The 17,671-nt window shown below is 42.7% G+C and overlaps 1 protein-coding gene across 1 annotated transcript in view; it reads right to left on the reverse strand.

Annotated features, from left to right (window-relative positions):
- The window catches only part of LOC124550702, a 63,149-nt gene that overhangs the window by 1,447 nt on the left and 44,031 nt on the right, over positions 1 to 17,671 (reverse strand). The window lies entirely within an intron of this gene.

Below are 17,671 nucleotides of genomic sequence, written 5' to 3' on the forward strand. Positions count from 1 at the left end.
GAGTAATTTTATGGACCTACAACAATGGAAAATTGATGGTGCTCGTTCAGATGATGCCACAACCTAATATCTAGCCAGACCAAGGACTACTACTTTTGTTATCGTGACAGCACTCAGTGAGCACTGAAAACTTTGTATGTCGGTCTTTATATAGATGTATGTGGGACCTCAGCTGTTCAGCTCAGAATGTTGAATCAAAACACCTTTCAAACGTCTACATCTCCAATTGTTATTTTATTGAGCAACCAGTTTTGGCGCTAGGCCTATATTACGCCATCTTCAGACCCTCTGAGTGACGTGTAGGAAGATTCCCATCACAAACGAAGGGATAACTGTGTCCTAAATCTACAACTACCAGTCATTCAATGTTGGTCCCCATTTTGACTGGATCAGAGTTTGAAATCTTCCTACACATTGATCAGAAGGTCTGAAAATGACGTAACATGTCGCCGAAACTGATTGTTCAAATAGAACAAGAACTGGAAATTTAGATAGCTAAAAGATATTTTGATTCGATGTTCTAAGGGCACAGGCTGTCAATAATGGAAACTTTCACACTTTTCCCCTCTGACGGGGAATCTTACATGTGGACAACACCATGGGAAATATGCAATCCTGGAATGGCTTCTGTGCCATTTCTCTGGCGCGTTGCGTATCCGGCGCTATCGATAGCGCCAGACGGAAACAAAAATAAAAGTCGCTATCGATAGTGCCGGATACGCAACACGCCAGAGAAATGGCACAGCTTCTTCCAGTTGATGCGCAGTAGTAACGTGTTAGGCAACACCGGTAATTGAGTGGCCCATACGGTGCATTGCAATCTACATCTTCAATGCTGCATTCTAACTGAGTAAATGTTGAGCAGGTCCTTACAGCTGCTTACAGACTAAGGATCATCACAAGGACAAGGAATTGTTGGTAGACCTCGCACATTTTACGTGTCAGAGGTGGACAAGTGTATGCTATGACAGATGGAATATGACCCTGAAAGAAGTGTGTGAAGAAATGGAGCTGATGAAGACATCAAACACATTCCTGTGTGGCCGATTCTGGATACGCGATTTCCTTACCGATATCACTAACACAGCGTGTTCAAGTCCTCAGGCCACAAGAGCGCCATGTCCAGCAGTCCTGGCAATGGACACAAAGATCGCCATCCACAAAGAGTGTTCAATTAATGGATGAGAAGACATTGACGTACTGTGAGGCAATGGATTACCACAACGACCGTGAATGGTCATAAGCAAATCACTGAGAAATTATACGAGGGATGTTCAATAACTAATGCAACACAGTTTTTTTCTCAGCCAGTTCCGCTTGAAAAAAAATTGCACAGTTTGTTGTGGGAAATTGTGGAGTATTCCCGTTCCCGTCCCTATAGTTTCACAAATTTCTGATATGTGGCAGGACTACACATAGCGTTCAAAATGGCATCCATAACATGGGTGTGTTCCAAGCAGAAAGCTGTCATTGTGTTTCATTTGGTGGAAAACCAGAGCATCACACACAGTTGTAGCACCTGCAGAATGTCTATGGAGACCAGACAGTGAACAAAAGCATGGTGAGTCGTTGGGCGATGCATCTCTCATCATTGCAACAAGTTTGTGTAAACACTTCTGCTGTCCGACATGCCAGATGGCCGCACACAGCCCCAAAAAATTGATAAAAGAACTTCAGCTTGTTCGTCGGCACAAAAATACAAACTGCTCCTCCATGACAATGTAAGGTCTCACACAAGTTTGTGCAAACTTGGACTGTTCTTCCTCAATCACCCAACTTGCCGGATGCTACACCTTTCGAATTCCACCTGTTTGCTCGCCATGATAGCTGAATGGTCAGCATGACGGACTGCCGTCCTAAGGGGCCCGGGTGCGATTCCCAGCTGGGTCGGGAATTTTCTCCACGCAGGGCGACGAACACGGAGAGTTGTTGGGCAAGGCATCTGTCAATCTGTCATCATTGCAACAAGAGACATTTCCGTTGTCCCACATGCCAGATGGCCACATACAGCCCCAAAAAATTGATAAAAGAACTTCAGCGTGTTCGTCGCCCTGCATGGAGAAAATTCCCGACCCAGCTGGGAATCGAACCTGGGCCCCTTAGGACGGCAGTCCGTCATGCTGACCATTCAGCTATCATGGCGGACAAACAGGTGGAATTCGAAAGGTGTAGGATCCGGCCAGTTGGGTGATTGAGGAAGAACAGTCCAAGTTTGCACAAACTTGTGTGAGACCTTACATTGTCATGGAGGAGCAGTTTGTATTTTTGTGCCGACGAACACGCTGAAGATCTTCTATCAATTTTTTGGGGCTGTATGTGGCCATCTGGCATGTCGGACAGCAGAAATGTTTACACAAACTTGTTGCAATGATGAGAGATGCCTCGCCCAACGACTCACCATGCTTTTGTTCACTGTCTGGTCTCCATAGACATTCTGCAAGTGCTACAATTGTATGTGATGCTCTCGTTTCCCAGCAAACGAAACACAATGACAGGTTTCTGCTTGGAACACACCCACGTTACGGACGCCATTTTGAAGGCTACGTGTAGTCCTGCCACATAACGGAAATTTGTGAAACTATAGGAACTGGAACGGGAATACTCCACGATGTCCCACAACAAATTATGCATTTTTTCAAGCGAAATTGGCCGAGAAGAAAGTGTGTTGCATTACTTACTGAACATCCCCCGTATAATCACTCAGTGATTTGCCTCTGATCATTCAAGGTCGTTGTAATTCATTGGCTAATAGTATGTCAATGTCTTCTCATTCACGAATTGCACACTCTTTGCGAACGGTGATCTTCGTGTCCATTGCCAGGACTGTCGCTTGGCATGGCGGTCTTGTGGCCTGAGGACTTGCACACGCTGTGTTAGAGCTATCGGTAAGGAAATCGCGTATCCAGAATCGGCCACACAGGAGTGTGTTTGATGTCTTCAACAACTCCAGTTCTTCACACACTTGTTTCAGGGTCATATTCCATCTGTCATAACATACACTTGTCCACCTCTGACATGTGAAGTGTGCGAGGTCTACCAACTGTCCCTTGTCCTTGTGATGATCCTTAGTCTGTAAGCAGCTGTAAGGACCTGCAGAGCATTTATTCATTTAGAATGCAGCATTGAGGACGTCGTTTGCAATACTCCATATGGGCCTCTCGGTTTACCATTGTTGCGTAACACGTTACCATTGTGCATCAACTGGAAGAAGCCATTCCAAGATTGCACATTTCCCTTGGTGTTGTCCACATGTAAGATTCTCCATCAGAAGGGAAAAGTTTGAAAGTAAATTGTCACACCACATTTTAAGTTTCCATTATTGACAGCCTTCTCTTCTCTGTGAATAAGTATCGATTTCTTGTACATTTTTAAGCAGACAAAGTCTACCCGTAGAACATCGAATCAAAACATCTTTGCCGGCCGAAGTGGCCGTGCGGTTAAAGGCGCTGCAGTCTGGAACCGCAAGACCGCTACGGTCGCAGGTTCGAATCCTGCCTCGGGCATGGATGTTTGTGATGTCCTTAGGTTAGTTAGGTTTAACTAGTTCTAAGTTCTAGGGGACTAATGACCTCAGCAGTTGAGTCCCATAGTGCTCAGAGCCATTTGAACCAAAACATCTTTTAGCTGTCTAAATTTCCAATTGCTATTTTATTTGAGCAAACAGTTGTGTTGTCTTCGTCATCATTTCATCCCCATCCAGTGCGCAGGTCGCCCAATATGGCGTCGAATGTAATAAGACCTGCACCAAGGCGGCCGGACCTGCCCCACAAGGGGCCTCCCAGGCAATGACGCCAAACGCTCATTTCCAATTTTCCATCTGTTTGGACAAATGAAGGGTGCACTCGATGGGTAGCAGCATAATGGTGACGGAGAGGTTATTGAAGCAGGAAAACTTTGGTTCCTACGGCGACGAACAGAAAAGTACCATGCAGGTATACAGGATGTTCCAGTAAGGTGGCATAAGACCACAGCATCACACCGAGTTTGATGATGGAATATAGGTTTTTGTTGCCAAAAGATCCGGGAATAATGTGGTATATTGGTATCCTGAATAAAACCAAGCAGTTTTAGAAAAAAATGAGTTGAAATACTTTTTGAACACATCTCGTATAACGAATAGTCAAATACAAACAAGCCAGATGGAAAAGAATAAACTGTTTACTGTTTCAAAAGTAATCGTCATAACTATTAATAATTAATCTCACTGTGAGTCAAGGCAGTCAATGCTTTCATAGAGAAATGTTTGGGGTTGGCTATGGAACGATGATTATACCCAGGCAAGCATCTCTTTGTCTGAAGCAACTTGACAAGACTCCAAAATTTGGAAATCGTATGGAGACAGATACAGACTGTATGGAAGCTGTATAAGGCCTTTCCAGCGAAACGTCTACAGTGTAGTCGAAACATCATTTGCAACAAGTGAGCAGGAATTATCCCTCAACACAATAATGCCGTCCATCGATTAGCTGCTCATCGCCTTTCTGGGACAAGCCACCACAATCAACGCACAACGGTGCGTCGACACTTTGCAGAAACTGAAGTGCGCCATCAAGTCCAAATGCCTAGGAATGTTGACAGATAGCAGCCATCATTCTGTTGCAGGATAAATGTCTGTCCAGTTGTTGTCAAGGCTGTTTCAGCTAGGCTGTTGAAGTCTCACTGGGAAGCCCTTAAACAACCTCTATACAGACCCCATCCCTCACCATGCGGTTTCCATATTTTTGGAGCCCTGAAGAAAGACATTTGCGGCCGTCGATTTGCTTTGGATGAAGAGGGGGACGCCAGGATACAATCATGGTTCCCTAGGCAAAGGAGACATTTTCCTGTGGAGGTTCAAATGGCTCTAAGCACTATGGGACTTAACATCGGAGGTCATCAGTCCCCTCGACTTAGAACTACTTAAACCTAACTAACCTAAGGACATCACACACATCCATGCTCGAGGCAGGATTCGAACCTGCGACCATAGCAGCAGCGCGGTTCTGGACTGAAGCGCCTAGAACCGGTCGGACACAACGGCCGGCTGCCGTGAAGGCACTGACCATATTGTCTCACATTGGAAAAAATGTATTAACCGTTATGGCGACCACTTTTGAAACAATTGACAATTAACTTATTTTTTTCCATCTCTCTAGTTTTCATTTGACAGCCCCTTATAGAAGCAAGGTATCAGGTTTGCCCAATGTGTTAGCACGAACTGCTGGTGACAGTCTTAGATATACTAACACTTTTTGCGTGAATTAACGGGCGCTGTTTATTATCAGTTTCTGCTTCACAGATCACCCATGCCATTGAAGAATGTCATCCTTGTAGAAATACGACATATGTGGTTTACGCAGGAAGGGGTACCACTCCATCTTCTATGTGTCATAAGACGGTGCTTAACACAAAAGTTCGATGGACAACGGACTGTTAATAAGGTCTCGTAAAATGGTCTCCAGGTTCACCTGACCAAGAATACCCTACTTTTCTGGCCGTGGAAACATTCAAAAGTATTAGTGCGTTTCAGATTCATCAACAACACGCAAAGATTACAGAGGAGCACGTGACAAAATCTGAAGTCAGCTACAAGTTCGCTAGAGTTCATGATCCTTTGATAAAGACAGCTGAATGATGTCTAAGACTGAGTGACAACCCTGTTGAGCATTTCCTGTGGTATTAACTGATAGCTAACTAGCAAAGAACAGAATAGCCTGTACCTCAAGAAGTATTTCTATCTGAACATATGTTTGTTGATATTTTATGCTAGATTTGACGTGTACAGTCTCCTTTAAGAACATGGGACACCTCGTTTTTTCTTAAACCTGTATGTGAGTTTACGTGGAAAAATATTATTAGGGGGAAGACACCTCTTGCACCCTTAGAGGTAGCCGGCCGGAGTGGCCGAGCGGTTCTAGGCGCTACAGTCTCGAATCGCGCGACCGCTACGGGCGCCGGTTCGAATCCTGCCTCAGGCATGGATGTGTGTGATGTCCTTAGGTTAGTTAGGTTTAAGTAGTTCTAAGTTCTAGGGGACTGATGACCACAGAAGTTAAGTCCTGTAGTGCTCAGAGCCATTTGAACCATTTGAACCTTAGAGGTCGGATGGGACTGCGAAGGAGCGATATCTAAAAATAATCGAATACGAACTACATTGCTGTCGTTTAGTAGGAAAAGTACGAGACTGTGCACTCTAAGACAAAAAAGAAAGATCGCATTACAAGCAAATTATCCGAACAGTGCGGAAATCGGCAGATGTGATGTACATGAATAATCTAATGTCGTGTCCTGGCATATGTGGGAGAGGGAGAAAAGGGGTTACTGGTCAGTCTGCGCTCCCGAGCGGTACAGAGCAGAAGGCAGAACAATAATTCAAAGAGAAGGCATTTTATTGTTTTCTTCTATCTGAGCCAACACTGGTACAGGCATTTACTAGAAATGCAAGCGGTGAGACTTGGTAGGGAACTCGTTGTGGAGATTATTTGACAAACAGGGTTTTGTTTGAAATATTTGTTTATTCCAAACAGGGCTAACTAATACACCGGAGGCTAGTTCTAGGGTTAGAAAAAGCATGAATAACACTGTTACAACAGAAGCCAGTGCAGAAGTCCCAGGAGTGGATCCTAACCACAGTAGCAAACACTAGCAGCATCTTAAGGCAACATCTGAGTTGCAAAACAAAACATACTGAATGTGACACTGTTCACTGAGGCACTCAGAGAGAGAGAGAGAGAGAGAGAGAGAGAGAGAGAGAGAGAGAGAGAGAGAGAGCGCAGACTTACGCTGAGCTGGACCGAGGCTGGAGTCGACGGACGCGGATTCGGCGCCCAGATCGTCTGACTGAGAACTCTGCCAAAATGCGGAATCTACGGGTTTTAAAGAGTCGCGTGGGTGCACTGTTTTTCCCACTTAAAGCCACCCAGCGAATCCCGCAAGTCTCTTGGAGGCGCCTGCCAATCACGGTTTAGTTAGGTCCTCTCTACTGCTCCTGAGGCGGAGATGTTAATGCAGTTGCACTAAGTTCGTATTTGGTATCAACACTGTTCAGCTGAAAGCTAAACGTAACTGCTCTGCCAAATAAGGCTTGCAACATTATTATTATTATTATTATTATTATTAAACGTCATTTAGCCCCGCTCTCTTTCTAACCCCCGTGAGCCTACTGACGTTGCTGTTCTCAGGACTGGTATGCAGCTGGCTTTATACGCTAGTACGTGCCTGTTGGTTACAAAGTTGTACGGTGGCAACCTACCACAGCGTCTAGACGACATATGAAGTTACATGTTAATTCCTTGGAGAGTAACTAGCACCCTGGGACCGCGTCTGGGGGCGTCTGCATTTCCGCAAGGCTCTCCCCTTACGGTTTACTTCATGTAACATCTCTCCTAGTTTCGTCTGCCCTCAGCATCGTCTCTGCTTCTGACCTTTGAGAGCCTGTCCTCCTTTCTCACAGCTTCAAGATAACACTACAGTAGCCAGGAATAATCAATATATAACACTACGAACCAACAAATGATTAAAATTTCAGAAAAAACTGGATGATTTATTCAAGAGAAAGAGCTTCACAAATTGAGAAGTTACTAATGCATTGGTTTATCTCTGATCCTCATGCAAGCACGTAATCGATTAGATAGAAAAGTTGGATGTGCACCTGAGGGATATCGTTCCTAATTCTGCCCAATGGACGTGTCACATCGTCGAAATCCCGAGCTGGTTGGAGAGCTCTGCACATAATGCTCCAAACGTTCTCAATTGGAGAGAGATCCGGCGATCTTGTTGGGGAAGGTGGGGTTTGGCAAGCACGAAGACAACCAGTAGATACTTTCGCCATGGGCAGACGTGCATTACCTTGCTGAAATGTAAGCCCAAGGTAGCATACCATGAAGGGCACCAAAATGGGGCAGAGAATATCGTCGACGTACCGATGTGCAGTAATGGTGCCACGAATGTCAACCAAAGGGGCCCTGCTCTTAACCACTACTCCTGGTTGTTAGGCCATATGGCAAGCAACAGTCAGGCTGGTATTCCGCCGCTGTTTGGGGTGTCTCAAGATATGTCTTCGGCCTGGAATCTCATTCACTTGAGTAGAATTCACTTGACTGATGAGTCCCCTTTTGAATTGAGCCCCAGTGACTAGTGAAGATGTGTCTGGTGACGCCTCACACAGCAGTGGGATATCAACCTGATTGTCACCCACCATACAGTCTGACAACCAGGAGTGATGGTTTTGGGTGCCATTTCTTTTCGTAGCAGAACCCCTTTGGTTGACATCTGTGGCACTCTTACAGCACATGGTACGTCGACGATATTCTACTCCCCGTTTTGTACCTATTCATGATCAGCTATCCTGGGCTTACATTTCAGCAGGAAACTGTCCACCCGCACACGCAGAGAGTGTCTACTGCTTTTCTTTGAGGTTACCAAATCCTACCTTGGCGAGTAGGGTCACCGGATCCCTCCCTATTCGAGAACTTTGGAGCATTATGGGCACGGCCCCAGCTCGGCATTTTGATTAACGTGGAAAATGGATACAAATTTGCATGATATCCTTGAGGAGGACATGCAGCAACTCCGTCAAGCAATGTCAAGCCGAATAACTGCCTGCATAAGGATCAGAGGTGGTGCACTACATCATTTAATTGCTCAATTTCTGAAGATTTTTCTCTTGAATTTATCATCCAGATTTTCTGAAACTGTCATTTGATTATCACATCTACTGAAGTCTGTCCTATTTGGATAATTCTTTCTTCAGATAATTCCTTCGTGGTGCGTTCTTTTATTTGTCTTAGAGTGTGTTTGTAGGTGATTTCAGGGTATACAGGATGCCACATATACTGTATAGGGCTGCCATCTCTGGCAACACCCATGATGTTAACCCTTGTGGTCATTGACTTGAATTGAGTTTGGAGGATACATTCTTGTACGTTACTCCATCATAGTGACTGGTGAGTGGTGGTGTACCAGTTTCTTTGTAACTAACGACCATTTGTTTTCAATGGGTGGGAGACCTGGAGAGCATGCTGACGAAGACTATACTCGAACTCCCCCTATATCAAAGTTGTTGGAATGGAATGGGCAACATGTGATTATGTTTGATCTTATTGAAAGATCAGAGACCTTAGAAATATGGTACAGCCACCGCCGCTGTTCAAATTACTGGCTATGCAAAGCAGAGGTGATCTTTTTGTGTATCAAATGACATCCCACACAGGCACGCCATATGTTGGACATGTATAGCAATGACAGATGCTATCTGACAACCTTTCTTCTCTTTGGAGCATCCACACAAGGATATATTCACTGTATTGGTGTATACAGGACTGGTATTCATCTGAAAAGATGGCACGGTGCCTCTCCTGTGTCAAGTGTTGTAGCTGGTCACACCACTATTGACACAGCTCTCTCTACTGTTAGGTCGAGAGAAGATGGAACAACTATCACGGTGTGTCGTGCTCCACCAGTTCTTTTGAGCAATGTGTTAGTGTCCAATCCACAGTCTTCCACACTCACTACTCCGACTGATGGTGGTCTTGATGATATTTAACACTAGGGGTGTGTATGATGGCAGGAAGGCGTTGATATGTACGACGTAACTCTGTATGGCTGGGAGCAATTGCAATCATCTTTCCCCCACATATTATTACCTACTCAAAAAAATAATTTCTTGGAGTTAGGACTCCCTTAGAGTCGTCCTCTGTTGGCTCAGTGGTCAGTGCAGCTAACTGCCATGCGGAAGACCTGGGCTTGTTTACCGGTGCAGCCAGGGATCTATCCTTGATGGGAGAAATGGAATTATGTGCAATGTGTGTTGGAGGTCACAGAGTGCTTTCATTCTGAAATACTGAAAGAATAGATTATGGTCTGAGTAATTTACACACTGTGAATTACACTGCCTCAAAACTCGCTGAGTGCCAAAAGTCATGGGCTAGCGATATGCACACATAAAAATGGCGGTAGTATCAAATGTACAGTTCGGCTTTAGAAGACATTTAACAACTGAAAATGCTACATTCTCTTTTCTCTGTGAGGTACTGGATGGGCTAAACAAAAAGTTTCGAACGCTTGGCGTATTCTTTGATTTAACTAAGGCATTTGACTGTGTTGATCTCACAATATTGCTCTAGAAGTTCGACCATTACGGAATAAGGGGAGTAGCTCACAATTGGTTCACCTCTTACTTTAGCAACAGGCAGTAAAAGGTCATTATTCACAGTGTTGATAACGGCTGTGATGTGGGATCTGAGTGGGGTACTATCAAGTGGGGGGGGGGGGGTGCCCCAGGGATCAATGTTGGGGCCGCTCCTGTTCCTTATTTATATAAATGATATGCCCTCTAGTATTATGGGTAACTCTAAAATATTTCTGTTTGCTGATGACACTAGCTTGGTAGTAAAGAATTTTGTGTGCAACATTGACTCGATTTCAAATAGTGCAGTACATGACCTCAGTTCATGGCTTGTGCAAAATGAACTAAAGTTAAACTCAGTTTTTACAGTTTCTAACACACAATTCAACAAAACCTGACGTTTTAATCTCACAGAACAGGCATGTGATTGGTGAAACTGAACAGTTCCAATTTCTAGGTGTTCAGATAGATAGTAAGCTGTCGTGGAAAGCCCACGTTCAGGATCTTGTTCTAAGACTTAATACTGCCATTTTCACTATTCGAATGGTATCAAAAGTGAGTGATACTTCGACACGTAAATTAGTCTACTTTGCTTATTTTCATTCACTTATGTCTTATGGTATTATGTTTTGGGGTAACTCTAGAGGATATTTTTGGCTCAGAAACGTGCGGTTCGGGCAATAAGTGGTGTGAGTTCACGGACCTCTTGTCGACCTCTGTTCACGAGTCTGGGTATTTTGACATTGGCCTCTCAATATGTATATTCCTTATTGTCGTTTCTTGTTACAAATATTAGTTTATTCCCAAGAATAAGCAGCTTTCACTCGGTTAATACTCGGCAGAAATGAAACCTGCATTTGGATCGGACTTCCTTAACTCTTATGCAAGGAGGTGTGCAGTATACTGCTGCACCCACTTTCAGTAAGCTGCTACTGGAATTCAAAAATCTTAGCAGTAATCCACGCGCTTTCAAATCGAAACTGAAGAGTTTCCTCATGGGTCACTCCTTCTAAATAAAAGTAACCGCAAAGTATAAAGGGACAGTGCATTGGCGGAAGCTGTCATTTGTGCTCAGGTGAGTCATGTGAAAAGCTTTCCGACGTGATTATCACCACACGACAGGAATTAACAGACTATGGATGTGGAATGGTAGTTGGAGCTAGGTATATGGGACATTCCATTCTGAAAATTTCTAGGGAATTCAATATCCAAAGGTCCACCGTGTCAAGAGAGTGCTGAGAATACCAAATGTCAGGTATTACCTCTCACCATGGAAACGCATGACGACAGTGAGCAGTGGCGTCTCTGTAGAGTTGTCAGTGCTAACAGACAAGCAACACTGCGTGAAATAGCCGCAGAAATCAATGTGGGGCGTTCGACGAACGTATCCGTTAGGAGAGTGCAGCGTTGATGTACTATGGCAGCAGACGACCATAGCGAGTGCCTTTGCTAACAGTACGAAATCACCTGCAGTGATTCTCCATGGCTCGTGACCATATTGGTAGGACCCTAGACGACTTGAAACCCTGGCCCAGTGAGGTGAGCCTCGTTTTCTCTTGGTAACAACTGATGGTTGGGTTCAAGTGTGGCGCAGACCTCACGAAGGCATGGTCTCAGGTTGACAACAAGGCACTGTGTAAGCTGGTGGTGGCCCTATAACAGTGTGGCCCATGTTTGCATGGAATGGACTGGGTCTTCTGGTCCAGCTGAACTGGTCATTGACTGTAGTAGATGATTTTCAGCCAGTTATAGACTTCATGTTCCCAAATAATGGGATGGGCTGGATCTTCTGGTACAACTGAAATGGTCATTGACTGGAGTAGACGATTTACGGCCAGTGAAGAACTACATGTTCCTAAATAATGATGGAATGAGCCATATCACCTAGCAATAACTGTTCATCTGTTTTATTTCTCAGTTTTAGACAAGTAATTTCAAAAAACACAGACCTCGAAGCGCTCAATACACTTACACAATCACAATGCCACAAATATAGAATACATCACATACATTCAGGAACAGAAAGATTCACATTAAGCAGAAAGGAAGGAGGAAGGGGATTTATCGACATAAAAAACCTACATTATGGACAGGTAGACAATTTAAGAAAATTCTTTCTAGAACGAGCAGAAACTAGCAAAATACACAAAGCAATCACTCATATAAATACATCGGCTACACCATTGCAATTTCATAACCACTTCTATAACCCTTTAGATCACATAACATCAACAGATACAAAGAAAGTAAATTGGAAAAAGGAAACACTACATGGCAAGCACCCGTATCATCTAACACAGCCACACATCAATCAAGACGCATCCAACACTTGGCTAAGAAAAGGCAATATATACAGTGAGACAGAAGGATTCATGATTGCAATACAGGATCAAACAATAAACACCAGATATTACAGCAAGCATATTATTATAGATCCCAATACCACAACAGATAAATGCAGACTTTGCAAACAACAAATAGAAACAGTAGATCAAATCACAAGTGGGTGTACAATACTAGCAAATACAGAATACCCCAGAAGACATGACATGGTCGCAAAAATAATACATCAACAGCTTGCCATACAACATAAACTAATAAAACAACACGTTCCCACATACAAGTGTGCACAACAAAATGTAGTGGAGAATGATGAATACAAATTATACTGGAACAGAACCATTATAACAGATAAAACAACACCACATAACAAACCTGACATCATACTCACCAATAAAAAGAAGAAATTAACACAACTAATCGAAATATCCATACCCAATACAACAAATATACAGAAGAAAACAGGAGAAAAAATTGAAAAATACATCCAACTGGCTGAGGAAGTCAAGGACATGTGGCATCAGGATAAAGTTGACATCATACCAATTATACTATCAACTACAGTAGTCATACCACACAATATCCACCAGTACATCAACGCAATACAGCTGCATCCAAACGTATATATACAGCTACAGAAATCTGTAATTATTGATACATGTTCAATTACCCCAAAGTTCCTAAATGTAATGTAACATATACCACACAGTTAAAAGGAAGTCATGCTTGATCAAGGTACGCATCACTTTCCATTTTTAACCAGACATAAGGTCTGAGAAAGGAAAGAAATAATAATAATACGGAATGGATGGAAATAGACTAACAAAACAAATACTCCTATATTTCTGGAAGAAGAAATCGACAATAACATGGATTACAGAATTAAGAAAAGATCTTGAAAGAAACAACTTCAAAGAATCAGAAGTAGCAGAAAGAAACCGTTTTAAAAACAAAATACTGAATTTGGCTTTCAAAGTAGAAGAAATAAAAAATCGAGAACAACGTGGACGGAAGAAAGGAAGAGCCTTCATGGGGAGAAAATGAGGGAATATTGGAAAAAATAGGAAAACAACAACGAAGGAAGAAGAGGAACTGATCCTAGTTGGTCAATACGATTAAAAAAAAAAAAAAAAACGAAATACTTGTAGCAGCAAACCTACTTCAAGATGGAGAGAATCTGAAGCAAGTCACCGGTTTTCCAGTTTTAAGTACGTGCATAGTAGAATAATACAGGATTGTAGATCTTGCTAAGAGAGTAAATGTAGAATTGGACATGTTAAAACAGGATACAACAACAAGAAGAACTTACAATACCAAAAAATGTTAGCTTAAATACTTATTGGCCGAACCGCACGTTTATGAACCAAAAATATCCTTCTAGAATGTGAAGAGTTACCCCAAAACATAATACCATACGACATAAGTGAATGAAAATAAGCAAAGTAGACTAATTTACGTGTCGAAGTATCACTCACTAATGATACCGTTCGAATAGTGAAAATAGAAGTATTGAGTCTTAGAACAAGATCTTGAACGTGGGCTTTCCACGAAAGCTTACTATCTGAGCACCTAGAAATTTGAACTGCTCAGTTTCACTAATCATACGCCCGTTCTGAGAGATTAAAACGTCAGGTTTTGTTGAATTAAACTGTAAAAACTGAGTCTTACTGTGATTTAACTTTAGTTTATTTTGCACAAGCCATGAACTGAGGTCATGTACTGCACTATTTGAAACCGAGTCAATGTTGCACACAAAATCCTTTACTACCAAGCTAGTGTCATCAGCAAACAGAAATATTTTAGAGTTACCCATAATACTAGAGGGCATATCATTTATATAAATAAGGAACAGGAGTGGTCCCAACATTGATCCCTGGGGCACCCCCCACTTGACAGTACCCCACTCAGATCCCACATCACAGCCTTTATCAACACTGTGAATAATGACCTTTTGCTGCCTGTTGCTAAAGTAAGAGGTGAACCAATTGTGAGCTACTCCCCTTATTCCGTAATGGTCCAACTTCTGGAGCAATATTGTGAGATCAACACAGTCAAATGCGTTTGTTAAAAAATACGCCAAGCGTTCGAAACTTTTTGTTTAGCCCATCCAGTACCTCACAGAGAAAAGAATATAGCATTTTCAGTTATCAAACGACTTCTAAAACCGAACTGTACATTTGATAGCAAATCGTGTGATATAAAATGATCAATTAACCTTACATACACAGCCTTTTCGATAACGTTTGCAAACACTGATGGCATAGAAATAGGTCTAAAATTATCTACATTATCCCTTTCTCCCTTTTTATAAAGCGGCTTCACTACTGCGTACTTTAATCACTCAGGAAACTGACCAATCATAAAGGAAAAATTACAAATATGGCTAAATACAGGGCTAACATATGCAGCACAGTTCTTTAATATTCTGCTAGACACTCCATCATAACCATGATGTCTTCAGTGATTTAATTATTGACTCAATCTCCCTCTTGTCTGTATCACAGAGGAGTATTTCAGACGTCAATCTCGGAAAGGCATTTGCTAATTTATATGATTTCCTGTAGAAACTAAACGTTTATTTAATTCACCAGCAATGCTCAGAAAATGAAAATGATTGTTAAATATTGTACATCAAGTGTGCCACAGAACTTCATGTTCAACAATGTACGATGAACGGTGTGCTCCAAAACACTCGTGCCTGCACCAGCATTGTGCTCTTTTGGCAATGATGTCACAGATCACACTCTATCCTACGTTACAGAGCAGACGCTCTGTGAAGCGTTGCACACGTCCAACCATTTAGCACCTGGTAGTAGCATCTCTGTCTTTCTACCTCTTTCCGTAGATGCTCACGACAGTAGCACGTGATCATTCGACCAGCTTCTCCGTTTTCGAGACACTCGTCCACAAGGTTTGCGTAATGATAATCTGCACTTGGTCAAAGTCGCTTATCTCAATGGATTTCCCCATTTGCAGACCATATCTTCAGTAGATGGCAGTTATAAGAATCGAGCTACATAAAAGGGAAGCAGCGGTTGTGAAGGGAGTGAGACAGGGTTGTAGCCTCTCCCCGATGCTATTCAATCTGTATATTGAGCAAGCAGTAAGGGAAACAAAAGAAAAATTCGGAGTAGGCATTAAAATCAATGGAGAAGAAATAAAAACTTTGAGGTTCGCTGATGACATTGTACTTCTGTCAGAGACAGCACAGGACTTGGAAGAGCAGTTGAACGGAAGGGACAGTGTCTTGAAAGGAGGATATAAGATGAACATCAACAAAAGCAAAACGAGGATAATGGAATATATTCGAATTAAGTCGGGTGATTCCGAGGGAATTAGATTAGGTAATGAGACAATTAAAGTAGTGAAGGAGTTTTGCTATTTGGGGAGCAAGATAACTGATGATGGTCGAAGTAGAGAGGATATAGAATGTAGACTGGCAATGGCAAAGTAAGCGTTTCTGAAGAAGAGAAATTTGTTAACATCGAGTATAGATTTAAGTGTCAGGAAGTTGTTTCTGAAAGTACTTGTATGGAGTGTAGCCATGTATGGAAGTGAAACGTGAACGGTAAATAGCTTAGACAAAAAGAGAATAGAATCTATTGAAATGTGGTGCTACAGAAGAATGCTGAAGATTAGATGGGTAGATCACGTAACTAATGAGGAGGTGCTGAATAGGATTGGGGAGAAGAGGGGTTTGTGGCACAACTTGACTAGATGAAGGGATCGGTTGGTAGGACATGTTCTGAGGCATCAAGGGATCACCAATTTAGTACTGGAGAGCAGCGTGGAGGGTAAAAATCGTAGAGGGAGACCAAGAGATGAATACACTAAGCAGATTCAGAAGGATGTAAGCTGCAGTAGGTACTTGGAGATGAAGAAGCTTGTACAGGATAGAGTAGCATGGAGAGCTGCATGAAACCAGTCTCAGGACTAAAGAGCACAACGACATCTTCAGTAGGGTGATCCCCCATCCGTGTCTGCTCCAGTCACTCAGTTTTGTTATCGCGTCACGTTCGCGCAACGGCACCTGGCGGCATCCAACGTCACGGCAGGCTGTGATCATAATGTTTTGGCTTATCAATGTACACACATTATCGTTCATTGTGAAATTAATTGAAGGTCAAATACCTGGGAAGAATACTCAAGGAATAGAGACTTCAGTACATCAGGTGGATAAAACAAGATACGAAGTTGACGATATACTCAGATTTGAAGAGACCTGCTAAAGTAGCGAAAATGGACAACGAAAATTTCTACCGACCACTCTAGGGATTCAGAACAAAAGCAATATAAGCAGCTCAGATTATGTAGGTTAAAGGACTGAAAAGTTATATTGACTATGTGGCAAAAGGCAATGATAATTATTGTGGTATCGATAGCTACGATGCCACTGTGTAGGTGCAAGTTCGTATGTTGGCACTACGACACCGACAAAGACAGCGCCCTGTAGCCGGCGCTGTGCGGCTCTACGAGCGCCGCTCCAGATTCTGCCCATCTGATTCCGAGTAGACGACCAAGCAACTTAGCTTATACTTCATCGGGGGCTAGCCATTACAGATTTTGCCTGTGTAACTTCTGTGAGGTTTGAGACATCCGGAGTCGCACCTACGTGCTCCTCAGTGTAAAGTCATGTATTCATCATCTTGCTAAAGTAAAGGTGACTTAAATTGAAACTGCGGTACCGAGAGTTCTACCTCACCCGCTCCTACTCACTTCCTACATTCGGCCTACCATTCAGTTTACAGGAGCAGACGCACGCGCCACCTACCAGGTGGGATACAAAAATTGTAAAAGTAATTGATAGGTATAGTGTGTTTTATACAGACCGGTGTTGTTACAGGTTCTCAGAAAACTAACACCGTTATCAAGTAAATACTATGACGGAAAATATTCCTAAAATGCAAGGAGTTGTGTGACACAAACGAAAGTTGGTGGGCGTTGTTTCTACATCTGGAAGGTGATGTCTATTCAGATTTCGTGTTAGTCGCATAAGAGTGGCGCCAGTGCCGCCACTATAAGGATGCAAATCAGGTTTGCTATAAATACCGGGTGATCAAAAAGTCAGTATAAACTTGAAAACTGAATAAATCACGGAATAACGTAGAGAGAGAGGTACAAATTGACACACATGCTTGGAATGACATGGGGTTTTATTAGAACCAAAAAAATACAAAAGTTTAAAAAATGTCCGACAGATGGCGCTTCATCTGATCAGAATAGCAA

The sequence above is a fragment of the Schistocerca americana genome, chromosome 9 (assembly GCF_021461395.2).
Source record: "Schistocerca americana isolate TAMUIC-IGC-003095 chromosome 9, iqSchAmer2.1, whole genome shotgun sequence".
Taxonomy (NCBI): domain Eukaryota; kingdom Metazoa; phylum Arthropoda; class Insecta; order Orthoptera; family Acrididae; genus Schistocerca; species Schistocerca americana.